General features: G+C 43.1%; 1 protein-coding gene across 3 annotated transcripts in view; it reads right to left on the bottom strand.

Moving 5' to 3' along the window:
- LOC126484068 (hemicentin-2-like) overlaps positions 1 to 27,495 on the bottom strand; it is a 1,942,222-nt gene that overhangs the window by 128,533 nt on the left and 1,786,194 nt on the right. The window lies entirely within an intron of this gene.

The following is a 27,495-nucleotide window of genomic DNA, read 5'->3' as shown; positions in this document are numbered from 1 at the left end:
TGAAATGTCACATGACTATTGAATGATATCTTTATGCTTTGCTTTTCATAGTTGCTTATTTCATTTCATATCTAGTTTCCAGCTGTGTTGCAGCATTGATTTTATAAAATTAAATTAAATGCATTTGCTAATGTGAACACTTTCTGTCAACAGATCTATTAAATAATTATTTTATGATCCACATTCTTCGAAAAAGGAGCATTTGGAAAGGAAAGAACAATAAGAAGGCATTAATAACAGTTACTGCATACATAATTTTCTTTTCAACTACTTGGTAATATTTTTGGTAGAATAACTTCTTGTGGTGCACCACTTTAATGACATAGAAATTAAGATGTGAATAGACATTTCCCTTATCTGCACTGTTGTCTTTAGTCTACCATTTTTTGTGCTTGAGCTCTGTCATGATTAGATATAAGCTATTGCATTTGCTGCTGCTGTTTGCCAGGCATAGTGCTTCTGAATTACATTTTGTATTACTCTGTCAAGCCAGTTTTACTACTGATTTATTTTTCTTGTTGCTGCACATTGGCTCATAATAGTTGTAATGTTGCATTTTCTCTGTTAATTTAGATTTACAGCTGCTTGGTTTGGCAATTTGCATTTTTTGTCATTGTTGTTTGTATTAATTGTTTTGTGCTGCTGCATTGCCTCATCCCTTAGTTTATGCATCTGAACTCAGTAGATTTAAGTTAGCTTAAGAGGGGGTAGACTATATAAGAAACTGACTATGGACAATAGGAAAAGAATGCATTGAGAAGTTATATGAAAAAGATTTTGGCCAAAATGAGTATTGTACACTGACAAATACTTATTTTGAAAGAAATATGAATAGAATACAGAAAGCAGGTATAGATAAGACTTTTTGGGAATAATGATGAATGAAGGGAGATCTCCAAGAAGCAAAGAAAGTTTTGTTTGCAAAATACTGCAGTAAAACAAACCCTGTCCTTTCCTTTTGTATTATTCCGCTATATGTTTGTGTACCCTTGTGTATTTGCGTTCATCCTGTCTTTATGTGTTTATCTGATACGATTTATGTTGTAGAATTTTTCTAATACTCAGCTACATTCTCTATGATGAGGAATACTGTTATCCTCATATATAATTTGCATTAATAATATGTTATTTACTTTGTAAAGATGTTTAGACATTATTTATCTGTTCTGTTTTGTTGCTCATGTGTGAAGTTGATGTTTCAAAAGTTATTCTGATCTTTTATGTAGGTACTTATAATTCCTGTAATACTGATGTATATGTTATTTCGATTCTTTTGTAAAGCCTGTATTACTACAAATGTTATCTGTATTATTATGTTTTTAATGATGTTTTCTGTATCTTTGTAATTGTATTCTCATGTTATAAAATTGTAATTGTCACCAGTTCATCATATTATTAACTTGTAAGTTACATTTCACTGCACACGTTTCTGTTGGTCATAGTATCTGGACAATATGTGAGAAGTAGGGACTGTTAGCGTTTGCAGGTGTGTTAATAATTCAGCAAGGGACTGGATAACAGCATTGCTAGTTCTAAGGACAATTCCAAAAACTTTGTGAGTGCACAAGTGGTGGTTATGGACTTGCTATATTATCCGCACCTGCACAGTCACAACAGATGGCTGCTGGCCATTTCTACAAGGACTACAGTGGGTCTGAATCTTTGATGACCCACCAATACCATTATTTCTACAAGGACTACAGTGGGTCTACACCTTTGCTGACTCACCAGTACCATTATTTCTACAAGGACTGCAGTGGGTCTGCACCTCTGGTGGCCAACCAATACCACAATCTCTACCAGGACTACAGTGGGTCTGCACCCCTGGTGGCCCATAAATACTGTAATCTCAACCAGGACTACAGTGGGTCTACTCTGTGATGACCTACCTACCAATATTCTTCAAAACTTCGACTGACTGTGCTGTGGGTTTGCTCTGTTGTGGCCCATTACCTGTCTGCATGTCAAGAGTCAGCACTGTCTTTCCATTGGAAGGACAACACTACGTCTTCAAGACTGCATGGAAATCCACTACTTCCGTGTGCATTTTCTTTTACTGCTCAGACTTTGAGAAAAACACTGCAATTTTACTGTGATGAACGATCAGGACTGTCTTTATGGACTGTGAGAAAATTTTAGCTTTTGACCAACATTGTATCATTAAGTGTGTGCATTTGATTTCTTTGTTATTGTAATTCTGAAAATTTTTTTCAAATCTGTATTGGCGACTGCCCAAAACAGTTTGAAATATTTTTTGTGGGGAGCATGGGGGCTATGTAAGTAGACTGTATAGGTTTTTTTATTGGTAACGCCACATAGCGCTCTGTATGAAAATCACTGGCTGTGCTGTGTGCAGTCTGTGGCTGGTTTGCATTGTTGTTGGCTATTGTAGTGTTGGGCAGTTGGCTGTTAACAGCGCGTAGCGTTGCGCAGTTGGAGGTGAGCCGCCAGCAGTGGTGGATGTGGGGAGAGAGACGGCGGAGTTTTGAAATTTGTAAGACTGGATGTCAGGAACTGCTATGTATATTATGACTTTTCAACACTATTAAGGTAAATACATTGTTTGTTCTCTATCAAAATCTTTCATTTGCTAACTATGCCTATCAGTAGTTAGTGCCTTCAGTAGTTTGAATCTTTTATTTAGCTGGCAGTAGTGGCGCTCGCTGTATTGCAGTAGTTCGAGTAACGAAGATTTTTGTGAGGTAAGTGATTTGTGAAAGGTATAGGTTAATGTTAGTCAGGGCCATCCTTTGTAGCGATTACTGAAAGTCAGATTGCGTTGCGCTAAAAGTATTGCGTGTCACTGTAGTGAATGTTTGAGTACGTTCAGTTTTGCTCAGCTGTTTGAAAAGCAAATAATGTAAGATGTTTATCAGCACAGTAATTCAGAAATTTTTCTAAAGGTCGTTTCACATTTTACGCGAAACAAGTACACTGGGCGACTCAACACGTCATTATATTACCAGACTCTGCTCTGTCTGGTTCTTGGTGCTACATGTTTCAGATCAGCCCTTAATCGACCGAGCCTCTGCAGCTATTTGGGGCTGGGGGGGGGGGGGTGCAGACCCCGTTTAAGGCTACCGGCTACCGCAGCGCGGGACCCCAAGCCGTGATCCCTCTCAAAACTAGTCCTCACTTCACAAACAGTCTGGCTTGCTGCTTTTTTTTTAAAAAGTAAGTTTAGAATGTTAATTGGATCATTCACACAAGGCCAGTTGTCAAGAACACCTTAATTATTGATGATACTTTTCCTCAAACTGGACAACTTTGATGAATATCGTGAAAGTCGCTCTTCACGTGAATCGACAATAATACATATCTCTCTTTCTCTCGCAGTCGTTCGCTGGCTTGTACAGAAGTACCAGGAACGTCTGGTGTCGCCGACCGGTGGTGCTATCGCAGCCTTGATTTGTTTTATGCAAGAGTGTCGAATGGGTCGTACTTATCGTGTGCCAAAAAACGGAAACGTACGTGTGACATCCTAAGAAAACAGTTGCGACAAAAGGGTGCACTGAAGAAATTTTTTAACCGAACTGATAGTATTTTTAAATCGAACTGACAGTATTTCTGTGAATGTACAGTGTGACACGAAAGAATGTTGTGGTTCAAATGGTTCTGAGCACTATGGGACTTAACATCTGAGGTCATCGGTCCCCTAGAACTTAGAACTACTTAAACCTAACTAATCTAAGGACATCACAAACATCCGTGCCCGAGGCAGGATTCGAACGTGCGACAGTAGCGGTAGCCCGGTTCCAGACTGAAGCGCCTACAACCGCTCGGCCACACCAGCCGGCTAAAGAATGTTGTGTTGATAAAGCTTCATCAGTTGACGATGTTGAAGAACCGTATGTTTCGTGCAAACAAGAAGTAGCTTGTTACAGTGCTACGGCGTAAAAACCAGGAGCAGGCCAACATCAACAACGAGAAAAGAAATTCGTCAAAGAATGAAGATGACCTCCAAGTTGTCGAACTTAACGATACAGGAACCTGGTCGGGTATTATAAACGATAATTTTAGGATAAGAGCAGTTAATGATGATGATGTCACATACTCCAAGGAGCGTAGGGAACGATGCGGGGGACCCGCACCGCTGTACTACACAAGGTCGTAGTGGAGGTGGTTTGCCATTGCCTACCTTCGACCGTAATGGCGATGAATGATGATTATGAAGACAATACAACAACACCCAGTCATCTCGGGGCAGGTAAAATCCCTGACCCTACCGGGAATCGAACTCGGGACCCCACACGCGGGAAACCAGAACTCTATCGCAAGACCACGAGCTGTGGACGAGCAGTTTAGGAAAGTCCCTAAGGCAGCACTGAAAAAATCTAAAAATTTCTGTGGATAGCGAGAAAAAAAGAGGTTTATTGACTTAGCTGTCTTCGTGTATTCCCGAACAAAAGATGATGTGTTTCTTTTATTAAGTTGTTCCAGTTGAGGGCTGGCTCTGTCACAAGAAATGGAGTGAGAGACCGAATTCTCTCTATGAACCGTACCGCAACCATTTTGCTGAAATGTGCAAGTGGAAAGAAGTTTCGGTAGAGAATTAAAAACTCAAAATTAATGTCTCAAGTAAATGAATATCAAATTGATCAGGAAGAAAATGGCTTGAGATCGATTTTTTAAGGTTATTTTCCTTCTCCTTAGTATGTTTCCTTTCCGAAAAAAATATTCCACTAAGAGCCGACCATGAAATGTTGGGATATCGAGAGAGTGGAAACTTATTAGGGTAAGTAGAATTATTGATCAAGTTCGATACTGTATTAAATGATCATATTAATTGTGTGGCTAAAGCTGGAAGGTAGGTTAATTTAGGGTATACAAAATGAAATCATTACCATAATTTCTGATGAGGCTGTATCTCTCATGAAGAATACCATACTGAAAAATAAATATTATGCACTAATACTGGACTTTACGCCATATTTAAGTCACAAGGAGCAGTTAAGCGTGTTGTTAACTGTGGTAGATGTGTTTTCCAAACCAGCTGCACATGAAGCATTTTCTTTTCGTTTTTTAAGTGGGTGACACCAATGGGAAAGGTCTTACAGAACTGTTAATTCAGATTCTACATAATCTTGGAATGTCGCTTGCAGATTGTCGGGCGCAATCGTACGATAACGGAAGCAACATGAACGGCAAGAAGAGTGGTACTAAGCCCGTATCATCGACGAAAACCCAAGTGCTCATTATAACTCTTGCTGGGGTCGTAGGTTGGACGTGATTGTTGCAAATTCAGCTAAATCATTTGTAATTACACTACATATTACGTTGTGCTTCAGAGAATGTTCACATTACTTTCTGGCTCTGCGAAGAATTGGGAAGCACTCAAGAATTGCGTAACCCTTACACTGAAGCCTTTGGGTGATACAGGATGTGAGGCTAGGAATGTAATTGTTCGGATTGTGAGCTTACTAACAAAAGAATTGCATTAGCAGAGGAAAAGAACACGTGCAATAAGATTTAATGTTTCAGTGAAGTATATAATCTCTTTAATGCAAACACAAAATTTAAGTTTTCTTTGTGTGCTGTGACATGGTATAGTGTCCTTTGCCATGCCACCGAAATCAAAGAAGCAGTTCACTCAGAAGTTATGCAGTTAAACACAATATTAAAATTAATAAAATCAATACTTATTGTTACTGAAGAATATAGAGCCAATGGGTTCAAAAGACTAGGAAAGAAGCAAAGAAATTGGCTGCAGGTTTAGGAAATGTTGCTGAGTTAACAGACTTCAGATCTCAGCTGTTAAAAGGCATTTTTGTTACGAAAGTAAGGATGAACCCATTATAGGGGAAGAGAACCGATTAAGAGTAAACTTCCTCCATGTTATGGTAGACACCGCTATTATGTCTTTGAAGAAAATGTTTCAGCAGCTCAGTAACTGCTAACAGTGTTCAGTATTATTTGTGACTTTAAGAACTTGGCAACAAAGAAAAATGATCTCGGCAGATGATGCAAAAATCTTGCAGATTCTTTGAGAGACCCTAGCTGCAGTGAGGAAACTTAAATTCGCAGGACCTTGTAAATGAAGTGGAACTGTTATCCTCTATGCTTCCGCAAACTGCTCACCCGTCGTTAGATGTACTCCAGTGCATCTTCAAAAAGAAGTTGCAAGATGTTATCCCAGATGGAACAATTGCATTACAAATTTTTTGTGCATGGCAGTGTCTGTAGTCTCTGCAAAACGTAGCTTTCACAAACTAAAGATAACGAAAGACTATCTGAGATCTTCAATGAGCAGTGAGTGGCTAAGAGATCTTGCCATTATAGCAGTGGAAAGAAATTATGCGTTCGCTCGACAGTGGGAAGCTGATGAACGTCTTCGCTGCTCAAAAACCAAGAAGAGTGGAGGTTTAAACGATTAACTTTTAAAATTACGTTTGTAAAATTTTGCAGGCTTTCTCCGTTTTATCACTAGACAGAATCTGTTAAACTACATGTCTAATTTTTCATGGTTATGGCGGTGCTTGTAAATTAACGTGCGGTAAACAGTGATAAAGGATCACGAAACTAAATTTTAAGAACGCGTGTAAATGAAGTCTATTTGTATGTCATCTCTCACCGACGTCTTGGCCTGGTTGTAAGAATACGTCAAAGAATCACATAATCAGGAAAACCAGCGCTGAACCAGCACTTTTTTGAATTTCCTCCTTTTGAGACTAGTGAAAGGCAGTGAGTATTATTGTTAAAATCATACAAAAGCCAATATTGTATAAAATATTTCTGTATTTATACTCTTTGCTGTTATCTTCAAGTCTTAAACATATTTTTGTTGTAAAATATGGTCATTTTACTCTGAACGTTACGTACAATATGTACTGAGTTTTATCCGCTTGACATCTTGTGAGTAAGGTTGAGCGCAATATGAACATTTTTTTGCAACAAAAAGATGTTTAATACCTGAAGATAACAGCAAAGACTGTTGAAACCAGTTGTCGCAAATAAAAAAATATTTTATGCGATCTTGATTTCTGAATGATTTTTAACGGCCACTTTTTGTTTCTTAAAAATTAAAAATTATAGTCAAACGCTCGATCTTTATAGTCGTTGTAATGTCTGTAGTAATCGGTGGTTCCGTCAATTTAATACATTTAAATCTGTGACATAAACAAAAACGTTATATCAGACATTATGATTCCATACGTACTTTACGAGGATTGTTTTGCAAGCAACACTGCTACAGTGAAATTCTACATCGCAACATAATGTGGTGAAGAGGGGACTTTTCCAAATGTGGGAACTATTTTGGCAGATATAAGGAAGGCACGCTCCCCGCCCCCCATAGCTCTGGGGAAAAGGGAAAAGTATAGTATAGTCAGTTGTTTTTTTTTTTTCGAAGAAAATCATTTAAAAGTCGGTATTATGGACTTTTTCAACAGGGTTGAAACTGGAGTATTTGTGAGACTGCGTATTCGGCGCCATTCCTCTTACAAAATTCTAAAAATAATCCATACCTCCAGGACTATCACCTCTCCCCCTCTCTCCAAATTATCATGTGGGAGACTTTGGAGTCAATCCGTGTAGCTGAGTGCTAATGAGTGCTCTGTGTAGAAGGCCGCCACGTGGAGGATCCGGGTTCGATTCCTGGCACTGCCAAGGACTTTTCTTCAGTGAGGAGACTGGACCGGGATGCAGTCAACCACCTGATGTCATCTGAAAACTGAGGAGCTTTCTGTCTGGGAGGTAGTGCTTCCAAGATCTAAACGTCGACGATGGCCTTTAGGCTGATGTGCTAACCCCATGCCCCTCCATATCGCATCCGTGTGATGGTGTATGGCAGAGAATGTAACGGCGGCGTGTCGACATCACGTGGACTTCAGGGCCTGATGGCGGAGATTCGTTTCGTTTCAGTTCGTAATGTAAGAAACGCCTGATGAATTGTTAGATTCCTATTGTTCCAGTTCTATTTTGTGTTGGTTTTAGGTACAATTTCGTTTATTTTAAGTACATATTCGTAAATCTTACGATGAATTTTTTTCTTGTTTTCCAGTGTCTTTGTGTACATTTTAATGGGTACATTTAAGACGGCAAGGTCATCTGGGGGAGGCAGCACCGTCCCTTTTACATTCGGAAAAAATGTTAAACGCAGGTTATATCAAGTCTACACTACATTTTAGCCGGCCGCTGTGGCCGAGCAGTTCTAGGCGCTTCAGTCCGGAGCCGCGCATTTGCCGCGGTCGCAGGTTCGAATCCTATCTCGGGCATGGATGTGTGTCATGTCCTTAGGTTAGTTAGGTTTAAGTAGTTGTAGGGGACTGATGGCCGCAGATGTTAAGTCCCATAGTGCTCAGAGCCATTTGAACCATTACACCATATTCTTACAACTCGCGTTTAAGGCGTTACACTACATAAAAAATCACTGAATTAACATATGTTTTTACCAACAAGTCCTAATCCCAAGTGAAGCTGCGGGTACGCTAGTACTTAAAACGCTGCTTCTCCTTTTGTTAAGAGAGTCAAACAAATCACAGTCAGTAATTATCATCGAAACTTTGAATTGACACACACACACACACACACACACACACACACACACACACACAAACGCCCTCCTTCAGATCAATCATACATAATCACGAAGTGAAAACCAATTTTCTCTCCAGAAAAAATGTAGGGGGGGGGGGGGGAGGGGGCAAATTTCTGAATCCGGCCCTGCTAGGGTGGACGACACGCTCATGCGGTCGGTCGCTTGCCTGACGTGCCCTGAGGCAGTGAACACCGAGGTCACTCGCTTGTCTCGAGACGGGTTTCCGAGCAGGGCAAAGTAGATACGGAAGTCGTCACTTTGCCGTTACTTTCAGTAACGTGCGCTCCTCCCTTGTAATTCTGACTCATAAACTCGCTCTATAGCTTTCGTTTCTCGAATCTTTTAAATTAACCAACTGCTTTTCTTGGAAGCACATAAAGCTGACCTGCTATTCGTAACGTTATGAGGAAATTATTCGACGAAAATGATAGTAAACTCTATCGCAGCAGGTAGCAATTACAGAATGTATGTCACGTAAATTGAGAATATTTCTGGAAGTAGTGGATCATCTATGAAAACAGAAACTATTGAATTATATCTGTTTTCGGAAGACGTACCGGAAATGTATATGAGCACCATTTGGTTCAGGTGCTTAACAAACAGCCAAATCTAGGAGGTCGTTCACTGGCTTACTTTATGCTGGTTCAAGGATGCTTTGGTGGCTCATTACAGTGAAATCACATTTTTTTAAAATGGTTCAAATGGCTCTGAGCACTATGGGACTTAACATCTGAGGTCATCAGTCCCCTAGAACGTAGAACTACTTAAACCCAACTAACCTAAGGACATCACACACATCCATGCCCGAGGCAGGATTCGAACCTGCGACCGTAGCGGTCGCGTGGTTCCAGACTGAAGTGCCTAGAACCTCTTGGCCACACCGGCCTGCGAAATCACATTTCGATTGGTTTCTTACTACATTTGTCTTCGTATCTGTTCTTATGGAAAATACATGCACAATAATTCAAATGTCGAAAGTATGTATACCTTTTCGAAACAAAATTGTTCCATTATCTCGCGGTACTTTCTGATGACAACATTAATGTCCGTTTTATTCTTCAAACTTGCTTTCAGTAATGTTCAGTTCTGCCAGAGATTTTTTTTCCGGCAGTATCGGCCGTACATAGCAGTGTGGACACGTTTACGGACGAATGATCATAAAAATCGCTCTAAGCACTACGGGACTTAACATTTGAGGTCATCAGTTCCCTAGACTTACAACTACTTAAACCTAACTAACCTAAGGACATCACACACGTCCATGCCCGAGGCGGGATTCGAACCTGCTACCGTAGCAGCCGCGTGGTCCCGGACTGAAGCGCCTAGAAGAGCTCGACCACAGCGGCCGGCTAGGGACGAAGAGCAGACCGGTATGAACCTCGTGTACGGGTTCACTAAATACACTGAAAGAGCTGCTCAGCGACACTATGGTGAACTGTTACCGCAGTGGCGGCAACCACGTAACAGTATATCAGTATTTGAGCATTTGAGGGCTGTTGCAGTGCTCTACGTTTTGTGTTGTACCTGCTGCTGATTGCATGTCATGGTCTTTTTCACTGCTGTGAGCCAATTATCGTAGAAAGATATGCGACTCGTATAAAAAACCGAATAAATCATAATTAAATTAATCAAAATATCCACGGGTGTACTGCCGGTCTACAGTGTCCAACGGGCATAATATTTCGGCGATCATACATGTCGCCATCATCAGGTGAACTGACGGACTGAGCTTCTGTGAACGTGCCGGCACGGAGATCCGTACGCTATGGCTGCTCAGAGGGAACTGGGTTCGGTCGCGGCGGCGGGCGATTTAAATACCCTCCGCCCGCGGCGCGCTCCCTCCACCGTCCGCGCCCCGCGCCGCGGTCGCGCGGTGGAACAGATTGCGACGGCGTCTGAGATGACGTCGGTGTGATGGCTCTGTCCGCCGTGGTCGTCACAACAATACGTTTGCTCGATTTACTCTTGATTAACCCAATCGCTGGTTCCCAAGCCTTGCTAAAATTATAGCCACAGTCACGGTTTATGAGGTCGTCATTGGTGCGAATTTCGATGGCCTCTCTAACAACGCTGTCCCAGCATCTCGACGTCTGTACCAGAATCCTCGTGCGTTCATACTCCATAGCGTGATTTTCCGACAAATACATAATTAAATTATTATTCTCTAACGAACTACCAGAATTATAATTAATGAACGGTTCCGGGCTATTATGCCGTGGTGGAATGGATTTCACTTTAAAACTCAACGTTTCGTCCCCATCTGCGGAGGACATTCTCAAGGTGGATCGTAGCTTTGTTGTGCGTCTGTTTCACACATTGGTTATGTGCTGGCGACAGCAATATTCCCACTTCCATGAGCTTCCGCACAGTGGGATGACGTCACATGTTTTGCATAGGCGAGTGTAACTGGCCATTGTCAACTGCCGTCGTCCGTCGTTGCTATCACACATGGTAGAAGACTGGTATATATCTTCTTCAGAAACGGAATCCAGATGTCATTCAATTTCACGCCCTCCTCCTTCCTATTGAAATTCCTGGGGGCGTTCCATAATCTCTATGGCCTCTCTGTACAGCGTTTCATTGTGTCCGCTTGTGGCCGCCAGAACTTGAGTTGGGTTGGGTTGTTTGGGGGAAGAGACCAAACAGCGAGGTCATCAGTATCATCGGATTAGGGAAAGACTGGGAAGGAAGCCGGCCGTGCCCTTTCAAAGGAACCATCCCAGCAATTGCCTGGAGCGATTTAGGGAAATCACTAAAACCTAAATCAGGATGGCTGGACGCGGGATTGAACCGTCGTCCCCCAGAACTTGAGTCAGGTCAAAATGAATGTGGTGATCTCCTGGCTGTAAGGCATGTTCCCAACAGCTGATCTGTTAATCTCTTCTGCAATTGCCCTTATGCTCTTCGAGTCGTTTGTTGACTGTTCTTTTTGTAATACCCACGTACACTTGCCCACAACTACATGGCCGGCCGGAGTGGCCGAGCGGTTCTAGGCACTACAGTCTGGAACCGCGAGACCGCTACGGTTGCAGGTTCGAAACCTGCCTCGGGCTTGGATGTGTGTGATGTCCTTAGGTTAGTTAGGTTTAAGTAGTTCTAAGTTCTAGGGGACTGATGACCACAGCAGTTAAGTCCCGTAGTGCTCAGAGCCATTTGAACCATTTGAACCACTACATGGAATCCTATAAATTCCAGTTTTTTCAGAGGTTGGCGAGCATCCTTGACCGATTTTAGGTGTATTCCGTGTAGGTGGGTAGATTATCACGATGTTATGCTTTTTCAGGATTTTTTCCTACGCGGTCAGTCACGTCCTTTTGAATGGCAGGGAAACTTCCGGTTTCACCGGCGCTTGATTATCACTATAATTTCTACGCGGTTGTCTTACCGCCCTTTTCACCTCAGTGAACGAGTAGCCATTCATGAGCAAGGCACTGGTGAGATGTTTTAATTCTAAAAATATTCAAATGTTTGTTTATTCCTAAGGGACCAAACGGCTGAGGCCATCGTTCCCTAGACTTTCACACTACTTAAACTGATATGTGCTAAGAACAACACACACACCCATGCCCGAGGGAGGACTCGATCCCCGGGCGGGAGGGGGGAGGGAAGTGGGGGGGACAGCGCAATCCGTGACATGGCGCCTCAAACCACGCGGCCACTCAGCGCGGCGTTTTAATTCTGCGTCAAGCAGCTCTGGTTACCCTTTACAATCAGAACTACCAGAAACCACGCATAACTGATAGCAAAATAGACAGAAAATATCCCCGAGCGAACCGCATAACTTTGTCGCCAGAGTTGTATTAACCGTGCATGCTTAAAGTGTTTTAATTTATTGGGAAAGGTGAGTGTAATGATAAAGTATCTATAATCTGAAATAGTATAACCGTTCTGTTATATATCCAGCGTCATTTTTCTCCTGTGTAAAATAATTTTGAGATGCAATTTAGGTTAAAGTCACTAAAGGAAACAACGTGTAATGTGCTTCGCGTTTTAGTTGACTTCAAACCCATGAAACCATCAGACAACGAAACCATAGATCATACGTCTTTGAACATTTTGGAGACACAGATGTAGAAATGAAATGAATGTGAGCGTGAAATTAGCTGCCACACCGGAGCTCTCGTTCGCACATTTCATACCTGTTTTGTGAAAGGATTAACTGCAATAGTGACTGGTGCTATACCTGCGATCTTTGCTACCTGTGTCTCGGGGCAGTGAAGTGAGGAAGAGTCTCGGCATTCCTCGCGTTCGCTCTAGAGCGCTCTGTTCAGAGGAAGTCGAGCGGTGCAGGGAAACCCGAGGTAGTGCAGGAGCACTCACGTGACGTCTGCAGCGTCGAGACACGGCTATCATCATGTGGTCATTACTCTTACACGTTTCTTATCCCTGAAGTTTTCCATTGAATGCGTGATTGAGTGAACAGTTTTCTATAAATCCTATGATGTTAAAATGAAAAAACCGCAATAGCGAACAGTGAGCTGTTTTAAGGAGATGAGCAATATTTTGTTAAGGGAGCTTATATTGCATATCGAAAATACTGACATTAGTTAGAGATCATATTCCTCAACTAACATACTCCATTCGACAATTTCGCACGCTACTTGAGAATCTCATTACTCGGAAACTAATCATTTCTTAATCTGCGTTACTGTCAGGTCCTCAAACGAGCTCTGGTCGGTAAGGAACAAGAGTATGGTAAAAATATTGACCGTCAGAAAATGAGTGTTATAACCGCAAAATTTTAATTACGTCATTTTGTAAAAACAATCCAATAAATCAACTTTTTAGATTCTGAATATAGACGTTTCTACACACATCAAAAAATGTTTTGCATCATCCCGGTTCCCAGAACTCCTGAAGATAGACGTTGACTGTGGATATTGTAACACAGACACAATCCCGTTGATTGTTCAGAGATATCACTAAAACCACCCATAGATGTAAACAGCCGTGCGCGAGCAGCGCCTATAAGACGGGAGGAGGTCCGACAGCTGATCAGTTCGAGTTATTCCATCGGGAAAGAGGTACACGGCTCGTGTTGTCTGTAGTGCAACTATGTCTAGATGGTCAATACCACGGTTCGATAGCGTCCGCATTGTTCAGGAAGGACTCTAAACAAGGGAAGTGTCCAGGCGTCTAGGAGCGAACCATAGCAATGTTGTTCGGACATGGAGGAGATACAGAGAGACAGGAACTGTCGATGACATGCCACGCTCAGGCCGCCCGAGGGCTACTACTTCAGTGGATGACCACAATCTACGGATTATGGCTCGGATGAACCCTCACGGCAACGCCACCATGTTGAATAATGCTTTTCGTGCAGCCACAGGACGTCGTGTGACGACTCAAACTGTGCGCAATCGTCTGTATGATGCGCAACTCCACTCCCGACGTGCATGGCGAGGTCCATCTTTGCAACCACGACACCATGCAGCGCGGTACAGATGGGCCAAGCAAAGTGCCGAATGGACCGCTCAGGATTGGCATCACGTTCTCTTCACCGATGACTATCGCAAATGCCTTCAACCAGACAATCGTCGGAGACATGTTTGGAGGCAACCCGGTCAGGCTGAACGCCCTATCCACACTTTCCAGAGAGTGTAGCCAGGTGGAGGTTCCCTGCTGTTGTGGGGTGTCATTATGCGGGGCCAACGTACGCCGCTGGTGGTTATAGAAGGCGCCGTGACGGCTGTACGATACGTGAATTCCATCCACCGACTGATAGTGCAACCATATCGGCTGCATATTGGCGAGGCATCCGTCTTCATGAAGGACAATTCGCGTCCCCATCTTGTGAATGATTTCCTTCAGGATAACGACATCACTCGACTAGGGTCGCCAGCATGTTCTCCAGACGTGAACCCTATCCAATATGCCCAGGATAGCTTGGAAAGGAGTGTTTATGGACGACGTGACCCACCAACTGAAAAACTAACACGTGGTCTAGGGGTAGCGTCTTTGATTCATAATCAAATCGTCTTCGGTCCCGGGTTCGATCCCCACCACTGCCTAAATTTTGATAAATAATCAGCATTGGCGGCCGAAGACTTCCAGCATAAGAAGTCAGCCTCATTCTGCCAACGGCCGTGTCAAAGACGGCGGAGGAGCGGATAGAGGTTCAGGGCACTCTCTTGTCCTAGGGGTGGGAAATTGCCTCTAAAGGCGGAAGAATCAGCAATGATCAACGACATGAGGATGCAGAATGCAATGGAAACCACTGCATTAAAGACACGTAACGTGTATCCACAGGACATGTGGCCTGTAATTGAAGAAGTGTGTTCCCGGGTTCGATTCCCGGCGGGGTCAGGGATTTTCTCTGCCTCGTGATGGCTGGGTGTTGTGTGCTGTCCTTAGGTTAGTTAGGTTTAAGAAGTTCTAAGTTCTAGGGGACTGATGACCATAGATGTTAAGTCCCATAGTGCTCAGAGCCATTTGAACCATTTGAAGAAGTGTCATGATGATCTCTTCATTGGCAAAAGATTCCGGAATAGTCCCCCATTCGGATCTCAGGGAGGGGACTGTCAAGGGGGAGGTTACCATGAGAAAAAGATTGAATAATCAACGAAAGGATAACGTTCTACGAGTCGGGGCGTGGAATGTCAGAAGCTTGAACGTGGTAGGGAAACTAGAAAATCTGAAAAGGGAAATGCAAAGGCTCAATCTAGATATAGTAGAGGTCAGTGAAGTGAAGTGGAAGGAAGACAAGGATTTCTGGTCAGATGAGTATCGGGTAATATCAACAGCAGCAGAAAATGGTATAACAGGTGTAGGATTCGTTATGAATAGGAGGTTAGGGCAGAGGGTGTGTTACTGTGAACAGCTAAGTGACCGGGCTGTTCTAATCAGAATCGACAGCAGACCAACACCGATAACGATAGTTCAGGTATGCATGCCGATGTCGCAAGCTGAAGATGAACAGATAGAGTAAGTGTATGAGGATATTGAAAGGGTAATGCAGTATGGAAAGAGGGACGAAAATCTAATAGTCATGGCCGACTGGAATGCAGTTGTAGGGGAAGGAGTAGAAGAAAAGGTTACAGGAGAAAATGGGCTTGGGACAAGGAATGAAAGAGGAGAAAGACTAATTAGTTCTGTAACAAGTTTCAGCTAGTAATAGCGAATACCCTGTTCAAGAATCACAAGAGGAGGAGGTATACTTGGAAAAGGCCGGGAGATACAGGATGTTTTCAATTAGATTACATCATGGTCAAACAGAGATTCCGAAATCAGATACTGGATTGTAAGGCGTATCCAGGAGCAGATATAGACTCAGATCACAATATAGTAGTGATGAAGAGTAGGCTGAAGTTCAAGACATTAGTCAGGAAGGATCAATACGCAAAGAAGTGGGATACGGAAGTTCTAAGGAATGACGAGAAACGTTTGAAGTTCTCTAACGCTATAGATACAGCAATAAGGAATAGCGTAGTAGACAGTACAGTTGAAGAGGAATGGACATCTCTAAAAAGGGCCATCACAGAAGTTGGGAGGGAAAACATAGGTACAAAGAAGGTAGCTGCGAAGAAACCATGGGTAACAGAAGAAATACTTCAGTTTATTGATGAAAGGAGGAAGTACAAACATGTTCCGGGAAAATCAGGAATACAGAAATACAAGTCGCTGAGGAATGAAGTAAATAGGAAGTGCAGGGAAGCTAAGACGAAATGGCTGCAGGAAAAATGTGAAGACATCGAAAAAGATATGATTGTCGGAAGGACAGACTCAGCATACAGGACAGTCAAAACAACCTTTGGCGACATTAAAAGCTAAGGTGGTAACATTAATAGTGCAACGGGAATTCCACTGTTAAATGCAGAGGAGAGAGCAGATAGGTGGAAAGAATACATTGAATGCCTCTTTGAGGGTGAAGATTTGTCTGATGTGATAGAAGAAGAAATAGGAGTCGATTTAGAAGAGATATGGTATCCAGTATTAGAATCGAAATTTAAAAGAGCTTTGGATGTCTTACGGTCAAATAAGGCAGAAGGGATAGATAACATTCGATCAGAATTTCTAAAATCATTGGGGAAAGTGGCAACAAAACGACTATTCACGTTGGTGTGTAGAATATATGAGTCTGGCGATATACCATCTGACTTTCGGAAAAGCATCATCCACACAATTCCGAAGACGGAAAGAGCTGACAAGCGCGAGAATTATCGTACAATCAGCTTAACAGCTCATGCATCGAAGCTGCTAACAAGAATAATATACAGAAGAATGGAAAAGAAAATTGAGAATGCGCTAGGTGACGATCAGTTTGGCCTTAGGAAAAGTAAAGGGACGAGAGAGGCAATTCTGACGTTACGGCTAATAATGGAAGTAAGGTTAAAGAAAAATCATGACACTTTCATAGGATTTATCGACCTGGAAAAAGCGTTCGACAATATAAAATGGTGCAAGCTGTTCGAGATTCTGAAAAATGTAGGGGTAAGCTATAGGGAGAGACGTGTCATATACAATATGTACAACAACCAAGAGGGAATAATAAGAGTGGACGATCAAGAACGAAGTGCTCGTATTAAGAATGGTGTAAGACAAGGCTGTAGCCTTTCGCCCCTACTCTTCAATCTGTACATCGAGGAAGCAATGATGGAAATAAAAGAAAGGTTCAGGAGTGGAATTAAAATACAAGGTGAAAGGATATCAATGATACGATTCGCTGATGACATTGCTATCCTGAGTGAAAGTGAAGAAGAATTTAATGATCTGCTGAACGGAATGAAGAGTCTAATGAGTACACAGTATGGTTTGATAGTAAACGGTTTGAGAGTAAATCGGAGAAAGACGAAGGTAATGAGAAGTAGTAGAAATGAGAACAGCGAGAAACTTAACATCAGGATTGATCGTCACGAAGTCAATGAAGTTAAGGAATTCTGCTACCTAGGCAGTAAAATAACCAATGACGGACGGAGCAAGGAGTACATCAAAAGCAGACTCACTATGGCAAAAAAGGCATTTCTGGCCAAGAGAAGTCTACTAATATCAAATACCGGCCTTACTTTGATGAAGAATTTTCTGAGGATGTACGTCTGGAGTACAGCATTGTATGGTAGTGAAACATGGACTGTAGGAAAACCGGAACAGAAGAGAATCGAAGCATTTGAGATGTGGTGCTATAGACGAATGTTGAAAATTAGGTGGACTGATAAGGTAAGAAATGAGGAGGTTCTACGCAGAATCGGAGAGGAAAGGAATGTGTGGAAAACACAGATAAGGAGAAGGGACAGGATGATAGGTCATCTGCTAAGACATGAGGGAATGACTTCCATGGTACTAGAGGGAGCTGTAGAGGCCAAAAACTGCAGAGGAAGACAGAGATTGGAATACGTCAAGCAAATAATTGAGGACGTAGGTTGCAAGTGCTACCCTGAGATGAAGAGGTTAGCACAGGAAAGGAATTCGTGGAGGGCCGCATCAAACCAGTCAGTAGACTGATGACCAAAGAAAAGAACCACCAACCACTCTGGGGAATCTGCGTCGAATCGCCGTTGAAGAGTGAGACAATTTGGACCAACAGTACCTTAATGAACTTGTGGATAGTATGCCACGACGAATACAGACATGCATCAATGGGAAGAGTACGTGCTACTGGGTATTAGAGGTACCGGTGTGTACACAAATCTGGACCATCACCTCTGAAGGTCTCGCTGTATGGTGGTACAACATGCAATGTGTGGTTTTCGTGAGCAATAAAAGGGGCGGAAAAGATGTTTGTGTTCATCTCTATTCCAATTTTCTGCACAGGTTCCGGAACTCTCGGAACCGAGGTCATTCATACATTTTTTTGATGTGTATATTAAATGTTATCGTTACTGAGGTTCAAAACATTTATGCAGTGCTGAAGCTTTATAGGCGTTAAAATGTGCAAAGTGTAAAGGTAATTGCAAAGTAAGAACAGATTTCTTACTATCTCATACGGATTCATGCTAGGTCGTGGTCATGAGGTATTGACGTCCTGGCCCCCATGCAAACCATAATTTACTAAAAGTGTCTGTAGTTGCCATTGTCAGTTTCCAGGTTCCTCAAATAACTTTCACATAAGAGACTAGCCTGAAAATTAAGTCTCGAAAAAGGATAGGAATTGTACAAAAATTACAGCTATATTTAACTGAAAATACGTTTCAGTTCATTGCATGAGTCTTCCATGTACATGGAAAACATCCAATCAGGTAAAAGTACCTATTGACAGGCTGCTCATATGCCAACTATAAACCTGACACGGTGCACGGATGCTGAAATGGAATCGGCAAACGACAAGTAGTTACATAAAACAAGACAGAATGAGTAGCCTTCACTAAGAAAAAAGTCGGACAAGTACAAGTATGACTCGTCCTCTGAAGGTTCCGTACAAACTTACTTATACAGACAGCTATACAGCATTACATCCATAGGGTTTGATGATTGAGTTCGGAGTACCAAAATACGTGACGTAAATGGCCTTATCTATTGATTGTGTTGACTTAGAAGCTCAAATCTTTTACGCAGCCAATGGACCGTAGACCTTAGCATATGACACAAATTGATACTTCCACCGATTCCTGATCAAAGTGGGTCCGAACGGAGGGATAGACAGACGGACAACAAAGTGATCCAATAAGGGTACCGCTTATACCCACTATGGTACGGAATCTTAAGTGACAGAATGCAGGTGGAAAGAAACAGCATTTCTCTCATTTACACGTCTGCATATTCGTGATCTGGATACCTGTGTAAGCAGTCATGGTGATACGTAAAATGCTGATTATAGTCAGTGGAAACATCGGTTTTATATCGTGAATATTAGACGTTGTCAAAGGTCTGAGAGTTTGTTGCGAACAGAGTTCTTAAATCACAAATACTATTCAAATTTAAGGTGAATACATTTAAAATGATGTAAATCTCTATAGTTTCTTCGAAACTATACCGAAGTAATGTACTAATGACCGACATGGCATGGCAAAGTGGAAGAGCTTGTCTGTTATCAGCGTGGCGGGCCCAGGGAGCTGCTGATTTCTGAGCGCGGTTCGGCCTAGGTGGAGAACGGGTTGCCGTTGTCGCGGGAGTAGGGACGCACTTGGCATCGGCCAGGCAATTCGGAAACAGCCAGCACACTGAGGTCAGAGAGCGGCAGCCTGGAGACGGAGCCGGATTTGTGGCAGAACAGCAAAGATAGTGGACTGGAACGCGGCCAGGCAGGCTGTGGCTTGTTGACAACACGAGCCATCGTTCAGCTGGAGCAGAAGACATTGTTTCCCCTTGTACGTCCCGAGGACACGGCGTACCTGGGATCGAGGAGGTACTAGCTGAAGTTTGGTTCTCACTATGACGAGGGGAAGGTCGTTCGTAGTGCTGACTTGTGCTGTTTTGAAGTGTAAACCATGCAGCCTTTGCCGGCATACTTTATTAACCAAATGTTTACATCAGCGAAATACTGGGAGGACACTGATAGGTCTGGAATTTCTAATTTCTAGAGTAGTGCCTTTCTTTCTTTTATTTTTATTTTGTGTCATCATTCTTCTGACTCGTCTGATACGGCCCGCCACAAATTCCTCTACTGTGCCAACCTCTTCATATCACAATAGTCCGCCCCCGGTAGCCGAGTGGTCAGCGTAACTGAATGTCGGTCCTAAGTGCCCGGGTTCGATTCCCGCTCAGGGACTGGTTGCTGAGTTGTCCTGTTCTTTGGTTTATATTTCACTGTAGATTGTGCCTGTCTTTGTTGTTTGTCTGGTGACTACTTGTCGGCCTTGTTTGGGTGCATTGTATGATTAGGTTCGGGAACAAGATCCTTGGTTGTGTGTCCCTGTGTTCCCCTGTAGACATCTGTGTTGTTACTATATGTGATAATTCCTGCTCTCTTAATCTAATGTTTTGATCTAGGAGAGGAGAAATTTTGAAACTTGATCGTTTATATTATATTAAGGCTTCCTGATTTTGTAAGATCTTTCGTACCCTTTTGTATAGTTGATTGTTATGGTGCGGCAAGACTTTTGTAGAGTAGTAATTTATTGCAGTAGATACGAAGGTCAGTTAACAATCCAAGCTCTGGTTCCTAGTTAGTGGTATCTCATGCTAGCTTTCTGATCTATTCAACTGTGTACATTATTCAATAAAATCAATTTCCATCAGCTTAACATTCTAAGTCTACACATATTAATTATATAATATTATAATTATATTCAATATTTTATACATCTCCAAGATACTATTTATAAAATCCTAGATGTGTGTGGCACATTAGCACATTAAGTGTGTTTGCGTGTGTGTGTGTGCGGGGGGGGGGGGGGCGGGGGCGGAGGGGCTGGACCCGGCCGCGGTGGTCTCGCGGTTCTAGGCGCGCAGTCAGGAACCGTGCGACTGGTACGGTCGCAGGTTCGAATCCTGCCTCGGGCATGGATGTGTGTGATGTCCTTAGGTTAGTTAGGTTTAAGTAGTTCTAAGTTCTAGGGGACTAATGATCACAGCAGTTGAGTCCCATAGTGCTCAGAGCCATTTGAACCATTTTTGAGGAGAGGCTGGAGATAACGTTATATTTGGGAAACCTGACATCGTCAGGTGAAGGAGACGAAGTGATCTGTATTATTTTTAGAATTTAATAATCTTGATTGCACTGCAATCCAGTATCAATTAGGCAACCGGTTTCAGTTGACCAATAACAATACTGAGATCATAATTTCATTGTAACTGGTGCCCGAGAGCACCACAAAACTGTCACTATGAGTAACTTCTCAAAATATCCAAAATGTGAGCAGACCATGACAGTCAAAGTTGGCTATTTGACAAGTTACTTTTAATAATTCTTTTGTAGTGGTTAACATTGTCTAATGTCTGAGGTATCACAGTGATATCATGATCTGAATATTGTTCTACTTCAGCTGAAAGCAGTTATTTAGCCACTATTGTTGTTGCTTGAGTTGAAGAATATTAAGACTTGTAATATACTATATTTCGGGTAAGTGAGGTGGGGGTGGGGAAGTTTTGGTGGCGGTGCTGGTAGTATTGGTGACGATGGTGGTTGTGGTGGTGATGGTGGTGGGGATGGTGGTGGGGCGGAGAAGGCTTGCTGACAAGTAGTAGACAATAACAAACGTTGTCCACACACTGTACCAAATTTTGGGTCTGTGCCAACTTGTCATCTGTAGTACGCATGTTAACCATGAATTTGGTTGCAGCTGCAGTAGATCAAATTTGTAACTCGATAGTCTGTGTGTCAATTTTAATACCAATTCTCAACTTTTCCCTTATTTTTTCAATGACGAAAATAAGAGAAAGTCTCAGGATTGGGTTTAAAACAAAATCATTTCTTGATATTACTATCGTTAGTGAGAGGAGGTACTGCAGTACCAGTGCAAAGAAATAAACAGTCTAATAAGCAGGGGGTTAAGGATTTACAGCAAACTGAAGAAAGTTGAAAGTATTGAAGATTAGGAAAAATGATATTAACATCAGACCCACGAAATAGTCAATCAGGAATAAATCTGCCACTTTGCAAGCAAAAGGACACACGACACATGAAGCAAAGAAGACGTGAAAAGCATACTAGCACGGCCAAAGAGAACACTCCTGGCTGCAAGAAGTCTACTAGTATCAAACAGCGGCCTTAATTTGATGAAGAAATTTCTGAGAGTGTACATTGGGGCTCAGCATTGTAGGCAAGTAAACAGTGTGAAAACTGAGAAGAACAGATTCGAAGCGTTTGAGATACCGTGCTGCAGAAGGATGCCACAAATTAAGTGGCCTGATAAGGACAGAAAGGAGGTCGTCCTCTGCATAATCGGGAGTATAGGAACATGTGAAGAACATTGTCGAGAAGAAGAGACAGGATACCGAGTGAGGTGGTAGAGTGGTTTGCATATTGGACTCGCATTCGGGAGGGTGACGATTCAAACCGGCGTCCGGCCATCCTGATTTATGTTTTCCGCGATTCCCTAAATCGCTTCAGGCAAATGCCGGGATGGTTTCTTTGAAAGGGCACGGCCGACTTCCTTCCCCATCCTTCCCTAATGCGAGTGGACAGATGACATCGCTGTTCGGTCCCCTCTCCCAAATCAACCAACCAAGGGACAGGATGAGAGGACGTATGATAAGACATCATGTATTAACTTTGAGCGTAACGATCTAAGAGAAGCTTGTAGTGTGTGCAGTATGACTGGTGTTATCTATGGCTTACGAGGAAATCTGAGCACTGTCGATCCGTGTGGAGTCGGGTCGAGGCTGCCTGGGGAAGAGGATGTGAACAGTGTACCAGAGTAGGTCAGAGAGCAGCTAGTCTGCGTATTGCACCCACAGAAGTGTGACTGCCTAGCTTCAGGAAACTAGTGCAGGCTGTCTGCCTGCCATGTTCTCACTGCCGTGTATGGAGTACAGTGCCCGGATAGAGGGTATGCCAGCTACGTACCGGTAAGTGTGGATGTGAAAGTCATGGTATCATGTTAGAATAGCGCTCAGCTTTGGTGGCAAGGGGGTAGATATCCAGCCTGCCATAACTGCCGGAGTGAAGTTACTGTCTGCTTTTCAGGATTTACCATGCATTCTGCTCTGGCAAAGGCTATTTAGTCTGTTTTCCTCTGTACTGCAATGTGACGCATACGTAAATTGTGGCTCATCAGTTTTGGAGTGGCGTTGTTTTGCAGTCATTCTCGTCGATTAGTTTTTGAGTTACATAGTTTAGCAGACACTGTAGCTGATCAGCATACGAGCGATGTTGTTTTAAGTTGTCATGGTGGCTTATCATGGCGTTATCCTTTCAGTTGTCTTTTCAGTCATGTCGGTGTCATGTACTGCTACGCTTCAGTGTGTCTTGTTAAACTGTATGTCAATGTATTTGTCACTAGCATAAGTGAGGGCTTTGTTTTGGATGTCAAAATTCTTCCTCAATCGTCCCTTGTGTGAAATTGGTATTAAGTTTAGCTTTCATTGATTACATCAGTTGTAGCTGTGTCTCTTTTGAGTAATGGACAACATTCTCATGTTCGACTGGAAGTTTAATTTATAAAAGTTTCCACCCTTTGCTTGTTTTTAAATATTTACTGCACTGGTAGCGCCAGGACTGTATTGGAGGTGGTGGCATATATGTGAAAGCAAGTGGTTAGAGGTTGCCACCATTTAAGTCTGTTAAGGTTTAGTGCACAAGTGGTGCTAACGTTAGGCGAAGGGTTTAATACATTTAAAATCAATTCTCATATGATTTTCTGTGTATTTTTTGAAGTTGTGTGTCGAAGAGTGATTTTAATACAAAACAAAAACCAATTCGTAAATGTTTTTAATGATTTGCAAGCCTAAAAATTATGTGTCTAGTGTTAGATTTGTGACGGCTTACACCGGTACTGTATATTGGTATCTCTGAGGGAAAAAAAATTGAACAGCATGTTCTGAGATGTGGTACGATACAACTTCTGCTGCCGTTGAAGAGATATAAAACTGTGCCTACTTGGTGCAAGATCAGACTCTGGTTAACCTAGCGTACACAGTGGCGAGCACTGAGAGATGGCCTGTATAGTTGTATAGTTGAAAAAAGCACTTGGTCCAAATACGTTAAGGACAATAAAAAAAACTAAACTACTCCCGAACAGGCCGTGAAGGCCCAACGGTGCCGCCGTGTCATCCTCAGCCCACAGGCGTCACTGGATGCGGATATGGAGGTCATGTGGTCAGCATACCGCTCTCCCGGCCGTATGTCAGTTTTCGAGACCGGAGCCGCTACTTCTCAATCAAGTAGCTCCTCAGTTTTCCTCTCAAGGGCTGAGTGCACCCCGCTTGCCAATAGCGCTCGGCAGACTGGATGGTCACCCATCCAAGTGCTAGCGCAGTCCGACAGCACTTAACTTCGGTGACCTGCGGGAACCAGTGTTACCACTGCGGCAAGGCCGTTGGCACATTAAGGACAATACTCCTGGGGAAAAAGGTCTTGATTCAATTGCAATTCACTTTCAACTGAGCAACCGAGGTACGATTAAAGCATTTCGTGAGTAAGTTTTTGGTAGCTGTGAGAACTTCGGTGGAGATTTTTGAAAGCAAAGAATAGTATCTCACAGTCCGCCTGCTTATCTGGGTGGTAGCGTGCTCGCCTCCCATGCAAGTGGGCCCGGGTTCGTTTCCCGGCCGGGTTGGAGATTTTCTCCACTTGGGGACTGGGTGCTGTGTTTTCCTCATCATCATTTCATCCTCATCATCGGCGCGCAAGTTTCCCAATGTGTGGTCGACTGAAATAAGGCTTGCACTAGGCGGCCGAACTCCCCCGGATGGGGAGTTCTAGCCAACGATGCCATACGCTCATTTCCATTAGTATTTTACAAATTTTTCTTCCGTTGACGCGCATAATCAAGACAATTCCACTGCTATCTTCTGAATGTGAAAAAGACTTTCCCCAAATGAATCTGATCATTACTGACGGTAGAGCCTCTCTGTTAGCAAAAAATGTTTCTTCACCACATGGCTGACGCTTTTTGAACCTTCCAAGTAAGCGCAATCCTGGTTGATTTGTGGACGGCACATCCGCTACGGACACCAACACCAAGGAAAGAAAGTGAGGTGAATGGTACAACGAACATCTTTGAAAGCTTTGGACAGTTTTATAACCTGTGAGCTAAAACATTTAAGTATTTTCTCTTTTCTAGTGTCTTTTAGTTCAAATTTACCTCTGGTCACCTTACTGTAATTTCGTTTCTGTGAGAAATGCTAAATTGAGAATAATTTTTGAATTAATTAATAAAAGAAGCAGTAAAATACTGTTGGTGCACGTGGGAATGTTTTTATACCTGTACAAAATTGTATTCACAATTTTAAAATGCTCAGAAAAGCGTTTAAAATGACGTTTTAAGAAGCAGGTCACAGTACTGGAATCGCTTTCTTTTCTTTTTCATTTTTATATATATGGCAAATTTGATGAAATTCGGGAGGATACTACACTGTGTTATGACCAACGATTGTAATTACTCTTACCACGATGGTCAATATCCTGTTTGTTAGTCAATAACTGGTGGCTTGAAATTTAACCAGTACACTCCATTCACCCACCCTCTTACCATATCGAATTTCTATGGTGTCTGAGCAACTGTAGGGGCTAAAACCACGATGCACAGCAGAGCAATTCGTAACAGGATGTATTATAAAAAAAGGCAGACTCGACATACTATTCATCCTCCTAATAATTGGATAAAAAAGAAAGTGATTTTCGGGGCAATAAAAGAAAGAAGGAATCGAATACGCTGTAGGTCTGGAAACGGCGGGTAATTGTTCAGTCACCTGTGGGTCGGTCCCAATACGAATGAATGATGAATCAGCGGTTTGATTGGTCTATAGCACGCACAGATCAAAAATGCATACCAGGAAAGTACCTGTTGTAAGCCTGACCGCTGACGGAATCAAGCGCTGGTGCGACGCGACACGAACAGAGGATACGGGCAGTGGGGGAACAATGGCAGAGCGCTGTTACAGCCCCCGGTGACACTCGCTTGTAATTGGGCATGGCCGGCTCGCGGCGAGTGGTGGCAAGTGTGCCGGTTAGGGGGCGCCGGGACGGAAAAGAGCCGGAACCAATTACACGTCCTCCGGGGCCCGGCCTCGGGGTCGGATTTATCGCTCGACCCGAGCCTGTCCCCGCCAGTTACGCCTCCCGACCGGCGGCTTTAACTCGCCTCGTGCAGTCGCCGACTCAGTCGCTGTCAGCTTTACAGGCGCAAAGAGGCGCCCGAAGCACACTGAAAGCTGCAGTAGAAGACCATAGACGTCTGCCTATAGATGCACGATGACTCTGTAAGACGTAATTTACTTACACGATACTTGTACACGGAAGTGACAAGTCACTGGACAGTGATATGCACATATACAGATGGCGGCTGTGTCAAGTACACCAGGTACAAGGTGCGTTCCATAAGTAATGCTACGAAATTCATAAAAAATCATTTACTGAATGTATTCGTGCAAATAATAATAAAAAATGTTAAAAATATCACCCTCTTGCGTCGATTCACTTCTGGAGGCGGTGTTTCCATGCCTGGAAGGCATCCTGGAATGCCTTTTCCGGAACGTCCTTTAGAGCTGATGTAACACGCACCTGGATGCTTTAAATGGTGTCCCAATGTTTTCTTTCCTGACTCCTTTTAACCGAGGAAACAAAAAGAGTCAGCGGGAGCCAGGTCAGGACTGTAGGGAGGCTGGGGAACCAATGGGGTCTTGGTCCTTGCCAGGAAGTCGTTGCCAGTGAAGGCGCTGTGACTCGGCGACGATGGTAGAGACGACAGACGCCACTGCCTTTGCTAACAGCACGACATCGCCTGCAGCACCTCTCATGGCCTGGTGACTTTCTCGGTTGGACCCTTGACTAGGGGAAAAGCCTATCCTGGTCATATGAGCCCCGACAGGTAGATTCGAGTGTGGTGCAGACCAGGAAACCAAGGACCGGAGTTGTCAACAAGACACTGTGAAAGCTGGTGCTCGCTCTATAGTCGTGTGGGCTGTGTTTACAAAAATGTTCAAATGTGTGTGAAATCTTATGGAACTTAACTGCTAAGGTCATCAGTCCATAAGCTTACACACTACTTAACGTAAATTATCCTAAGGACAAACACATACACCCATGCCCGAGGGAGGACTCGAACCTCCGCCGGGATCAGCCGCACAGTCCATGACCGCAGCGCCCCAGACCGCTCGGCTAATCCCGCGCGGCGCTGTGTTTACATGGATCACTGACTAGAGATGGCTGTTTGCGGCTAAATGGTCTCCATTTGTAGCGACTCGTGGACTTTGTGTACCCAAACAACAATGGAATTTTAATGTATGACAATACGTCATGTCACCTGGCCGCAATTGTTTGCGATTGCTTTGAAGAACATTTTGGATAAGTCGAGCGAAAAATATGGACAACCAGATCGGCCGACATGAATCCCACTGAACATTTATGGGACATAATCGAAATTCCAGTTCTTGAACAAAATCGTGCACTAGCAACACTTTCGCAATTATGGATGGTTATAGAG

Source organism: Schistocerca serialis, chromosome 6 (genome assembly GCF_023864345.2).
Source record: "Schistocerca serialis cubense isolate TAMUIC-IGC-003099 chromosome 6, iqSchSeri2.2, whole genome shotgun sequence".
NCBI classification, from domain to species: domain Eukaryota; kingdom Metazoa; phylum Arthropoda; class Insecta; order Orthoptera; family Acrididae; genus Schistocerca; species Schistocerca serialis.
This window is presented reverse-complemented; position numbering and strand designations above follow the sequence as displayed.